Raw genomic sequence first — 6,289 nt, forward strand, 5'->3', positions numbered from 1 at the left:
AGACCTGCACCCATTATTTTTTTTTAGGTCCTTTTTGGAAAAGTTGTCAAATTCAGCACCTGAACTTTAGTGTGTATCCTATGATGTATCATCCATGCAAGTTTGCTCAACATAGAGCTCAAAGTTATTTGGAAAATTAATAAATATGAAAAAAATAACCTTTTCACCAATCCAGAAAATGTAGGTCAGATTCAGCATCTGAAGCAAGCCTGGTAGAAAGTTTTGATGTATAATTCATACAAGCTTTGTTATTAAAGAGCTCAGTTACTTGGAAATGAATTTCACAAAATTTTTAACCTGTTCACTCAAGCGGAAAATGTAGGTCAAAATTTAGCATCCGACCAAGTCGGTAGTATGCATCCTAAGATGTAATATCCATGCAAGTTTAGTCATTAAAGGGCTCATGGGAAAATAGGAAATGAAACCTGCACCAAAAACTTTAACCGTTTCACTCCACCGGAAAATGTAGGTCAGATTCACCATCCGAATCAAGTTTATTGCTCCTAAGATGTACCATCCATGCAAGTTTGGTCATTATAGGGCTCATAGTATTTTTGAAATGAAAACTGCACCAAAACTTTCAAAAAGGAAATGCTCCAAAAAAAATTAACCTTAACCCGGGACGCCGACGCCAGGTTTTTTGTATTTAGATAAGCTCCCCAACTTGGTTGATGAAGGCTTTAAAATCAGTTGAGACTGTGTCCATGCCCCTTTAAAACAATACAAATCTGTTAAGAGGGCATAATTGAAATTTCAGGTGGAATCAGGTGCTAGTAGGAGTAAGCATCCCCTGTTGACCGGTCACTCCCGGCGTGAGTACTACATATTGGATCAGGTAGACGGAATTTGTAGTCAAATTCAGCAGCTATATGAACTCTACAGATCATGTGCAAAATACTACCTTTTGTCAAACAGTGACAGCCAATAGGGCCAGGTATTCGTAAATGTAATGCATGTTATCATAAACAGTTAGTAGTACATGTAGATTTGAGGTAAATTATCACAACATATTTTTCTTGCTTTTTTATTAGCACTTAAATTCAGAAATATAAAACATTGTCAAAAAATTTGTGAATATGGACATAATTTTGGGAAAACAATGTCTCAAAAATCTAGATCCCAATAATTAAGTTAACAGTCAAAAAATATCTCAACCACAGACAAAGCCATATAGAAATGTATAGAAACGAAAACATAAAAAAATATCCAGTAGTGAATGAAACTGGTTTGTGCACAGGACCAGCATACATTTCTTTAAATTGTCATCGCAGGTGGTAATCTCGTCAGCGAAAGACGTCATTCGTGTTTCTCACAAATACACTGCAAAAGAAATAAAAAGAAATCAAATAATTTCCTATAGGAGCCTGGAAACAGTTGCACTTTTTACATTTTAACTTTCTTTTGATTTTTTAAAGAAGATAACCAGTCTAAAAAACTAAACCTTTTTGAATATACTGTAGAATTCATTTAACAAGGACTGACTAATTTCAACACGTCAAAAACGTCTCACTTTGCTATCTCAATGCACATTTTAAAAAATCTTTTTTTTTATCAGATGTTCAATCATGTCAAAAATGTAGATTTTACATGTATTCTGAGGATACTGAGCATTGCCTTTTGTTATCAAATATATATATTGTTGATAGAAAATTGTTCAAAAAAAAATCATATTTAAGTAATTATTTATATATCCGTACCTTGACCTGTTAAACAAGGAGAGGATGTGCATAGGCTGTCTGTTGCCCAATCCTTATTGGATTATTCAACAAAATATGTTTAAAGGTTAAACACCTTCAGTGTGTATTTGATACAGCTATCCTGAATTGTTTATTTTAAACTGAGCTAACGCTTAGTTATGAAAAGGAGGTTAAGGTCAGATAGAAGGTCGAGGTTAAAAAATGTTCTGTGCAGTTAAATAGCTTATTTCAGGATGTATCAGCATGTGAAGCTTGATTACACTAACTCAATTTTTTTTCTGTAAAACTGAGCTAAACATTAATATAAGAAAAGTGAGGTCAAAGTCAAATGAGAGGTCGAGATCAGTGAATGTTGATGCAGTTGCATAGCGCTTATCGATGTGCATCAACATAGGAAATTTGATAAAAACTATCTTGGAACAGTCTTGGAAACTGATCTTCGCACTAAGCTAAACAGAAACGCCAAGAGCGACGGAAGGACAGACAGAAGAACGGAAGACGGACAGGACAAACTCTATATGCCCCCGCCATATTCATTGCGGGGCATTAAACTGGAATTTGTTGAGCATTAAAGCAACTAGAGGTACTGTGAGCAATGAGCTCACTAAATGATACCCCCCGCCTCCCATATGAATAAAATGGCAGTGTCCATGTTTAGCTCTGGAAAATCCAAAATATATGTCAGATCAAAAAGTAAAATAGGAGGTGCACAATGGCAATATGTAATAAAGATTCTGTGAAAGTTTCATCAAATTTCATTCAGTGGTATGAGAGAAGTTGCGGATAAGAGATGGGTACCCCAAAGCGTAACAGACGGACGGACGGACAGACGGATGGACAGACAGACGGACGGACGGACAGACGTACAGACGGACGGAATTAACGATTACTATATACCCTCCCGCTTTTCAAGCGGGGGGTATAATAAATATATAAATCAATATACTTACCATACAGCACCAAATAAATATCCAGAAGGGGAAGAAAAGAGTTATGAGGAGATTCAACGCAATCTTATCAGCAAATCTGCAAATGAAAAAAAAAATATGTACATCTAAATTTGATTGATGGTACAATGTATGTAAAAGAGCCAATCATTGTTATCTTACTTAATATCATATACATATATGTATGTAGAATAAACTAGCAAACAAATTCGGTAAAGAAAAATGCTTAAAAATAAAAAAAATTCAAATATCATAATGGAGTTCAAAATTATTTAAAATTTCAAGCTGTGATAAAAGACTCACAGAGCACACTCGTACATGTATTACAGACGGACGGACGAACGACGAACAATGGGTGATCAGAAAAGCCCTTAGCAATTTGTAAATGATATAAAATGTAATAAATGACAGTCATACCTATCTTAAAGCTAAAACGCGTTTCTTCGGATAAACACCTAAATAACTCGGAAAATGCTGGAGAAAGCAAAAAGTATTAAAAGTTTGTCGTGCATCACTTTTGTATAAAAATCGATTTCAGGGCAGTTTTGAGTGGAAGTTACTGTTCTGTATAAAAATTTAGAAATTTTCAATTCAATCCACAGTTTTTATTGGAAGACATTACTACATGCATCGGACAATAGACGCTTTGAATGCGTTAGAGTTACTGACGTCAAGGCACAATACCAGTTATCTTTCTTTTCGACGCTTGTTTTCCGATCTTGGAAGAAAAGGTCCTAGAAGATGCCCTTGTAACAATGCACTTTGAAAAAATTACGCACTTTGAAAAAAAAAAATTTCAAAGTGCGTTACATGTAAATTTGGGACCAAGCTAACGCACTTTGAAAAATGACATTTCTCCTTCAAAGTGCGTTAATATCGACATATTAACGCACTTTGAAAAAAATGCGTATAGCTTGATCAATATTCTTACAATTTTTCGGTATGATAAGTAATTGATAAAGTTTGATAACGTTTGGTGATAGGGTCACCTCAGGAACTGAGATATTGACGTTTTAAATATTTTAGGCTTCGATAAATGTTATAAAAGGGAAATGGGTCTTTTAGAAAAAATATGAAGAGATGATTGTCTGATATCATACTGTAAACCAACTTTTATTTGCGAAAACTTTATTTCGCGATTTACTGGAGTAAAACTAGTTCGCGATGATTAATTTTTGCGATCAAACCTTTTTTTAATCTGTTTTTAATAGACACAGAAACTTTAAGGACTGGTTCGCGGCGAGAAATTTTCGCGATGAGGCTCGATCTCGCGAACTTATAGCACGCGAATAAAAGTTTATGAAAGTTGACAACGTCATACCAGCTCTATTATACACTTATCCACTGGGTGTGAGTGTGATAGCTCTTTTATCAAACCCGTGACAGGGAATTATTCCCCGAGGGCTTGCCCGAGGGGAATAGACCCTGTCAAGGGTTTGATAAAAGAGCTATCCCACTCACAACTAGTGGATAAGCGTTTTATCATACTGATGTATAATATAATTTCTGAGGTTAGAATTTTTTGGAGTAAGATAATACTGCAAGAATATCCAAGAAGATCTGAAATCCTTATGACGTCACAATGCTACTGAAGTCATTACGACTTCATTAGTCAATAGAAATAACCGCTTGAAATCAAAATTGGTGGCAAAAATTGCATGAAAATTTTCCGAGGGTGGATAGCAAAAACTATACCCCGGGATATAGCTTTGCGATGCGGGAACTATAAAAGATAGTTATTTTACCTTCTGAACTTTATATAGGAAACATTTTAACAGAAGTATAATAAAAATACATATACATGTTTCGGATATAGCATAGGCATCGAATCCAGGCGAAAGGCAAATGGGAGAGGGTTTAGCCCCCCCCCCCCACTTTTTTGCAAAGATATACATCATATAAACATTGAAGATATGGCTTACCATTAGGGGGGACGGGGTTATTACTTTACTCCCGTTTAATTTGTAACCATTACCTATGTATTTGAAAGATAAAAAGTTGGGCTGAGAGACCTTCTACCCGTCTTCTTCTCTTCTCGACAGGGGTAAATCAATTCAAAAATTCAAATACATGTAGTTTTTCGAAAGATAAATAACAAATCAATGCATTCCATTACTAAAATTAAGTCCAGAATTTTTGCTTTATACATACTTTTTTTCAAAGTGCGTTAAGTGTCTCAATGGTAAAATATGTAGATGTAAACTCTTAACGCACTTAACAAAAAATTCCAAGTGCGTTGAGTTGGTCCAAAATTTAACGCACTTTGAAATTTTTGTAACACATGGTTCCTCTTCATTATTGCCTACATTTTGTATAAATATTTATACCCCCGCTTGAAAAGTGGGAGTATACTGTAATCGGTATGTCCGTCCGTCCGTCCGTCCGAGGCGGGGGGGGGGAGGGGGGTATAATTTAGTGAGCTCTTTGCTCACAGTACCTCTAGTTTAGATATTGTATTGATTTTACCAAGCTATGTTTCTCATTCAAATCTGGCCGTTATGAACAATTCTATCAGGTTGAATTAAAAGCTGAACTTTTTTGTAGAGAAAGGGTCAGTTGAATCACAACTATCTAAACCACCTGAAGAACGACGAATGGGAACATAATTTATTTCCTAAGCACATTTTCACAGTGTATTCATTATTCAAGTGAAAAATTCTCGGGTTAAACAATACACAAACATGTTCATGTACACCACTTGTTAACTGACAAAAAATGAATTAAAATCCGTTTTCCACTTCTTCTCTTCTGCCCTCCCCCTCTCTCTCTCTCTCTCTATCTCTCTCTCGATGCCTGTTCTTTCATTGAAAAAAAAATTAAAAGAAAATTATTTAGCGAAGAAACAACTCTGTGGACAAACCTTTCTTTTTTCACTTGTTGAATGACCACAGGGGGTGTTGGATTGGCCATGACAACAGTGGTCGTATTCGTGTGATGTGTATTCATGGTTGTTTTCCTTTATTTTTATTCCTGAAATTAGAGAGAAGTATGGAGAATTTGCTTTTCATTATATTTTTTAAAAGTTTTCATTATATTTTATTTTTTAAAGTTTGCTCTAGTTTCGTAATGAGTTTTCTCTGGTATAGATATACTTATCCTAGGACAAAATTAAACTTTGATATGACTTTCTTTTTAAAACACTTTTTTCAGTTTTACATGTAATTGTCAAAGGATTTTTCCGTTACTTCCCAATCATGACAAGACGCATGCATACGGAGGGTGTTACCGGTCAGTGGGGGATGCTCACTCCTCCACGGCACTTGATCCCACTTCTTTTTGTTCAAACAAAACATTGTACTAGACATCGAAAGCCCCCTTCTACTTCTTAGTAAAGTCATATAAGGGTCATGTTGTATGTTGGAGTACAAAAATCAGGTCCAGTACAATCTCTTGATTTCGCTATATAGCTTTAAATAGCTATATAGCTTTATATCTTAAATCACCCAGACCTTAATTATATTATAGTGTTTTTATATCTTTTAACTGTGAATAGTGTTTTTCTAAACTTTTTATCTTCACTAATAACTTAATACTGTTCCCTCTTCACCGCATTGAAATTTACTTTTCTCTGCTTTTTTATATCTTTTAATCAGCTGCGCACCCTACTCAGAGTACTCAAAATCTGAGGGCGAGTAGTATCGAGAG

At 35.1% G+C, this 6,289-nt stretch overlaps 1 long non-coding RNA gene across 1 annotated transcript; it reads right to left on the minus strand.

Moving 5' to 3' along the window:
• Positions 1 to 1,242: 1,242 nt before the first annotated feature.
• On the minus strand, positions 1,243 to 5,610 carry LOC134240090 (uncharacterized). The gene is made up of 3 exons (XR_009986356.1): positions 5,505 to 5,610; positions 2,648 to 2,723; positions 1,243 to 1,320 (listed from the first exon to the last, which is right to left on the minus strand). It is a non-coding gene; the product is annotated as an uncharacterized LOC134240090 (long non-coding RNA).
• Between the last annotated feature and the right edge of the window lie 679 nt (positions 5,611 to 6,289).

Source organism: Saccostrea cucullata, unplaced genomic scaffold, assembly GCF_032062105.1.
Source record: "Saccostrea cucullata isolate Sc308-1 unplaced genomic scaffold, CSIRO_AGI_Scuc_v1 ctg17264, whole genome shotgun sequence".
NCBI lineage: Eukaryota > Metazoa > Mollusca > Bivalvia > Ostreida > Ostreidae > Saccostrea > Saccostrea cuccullata.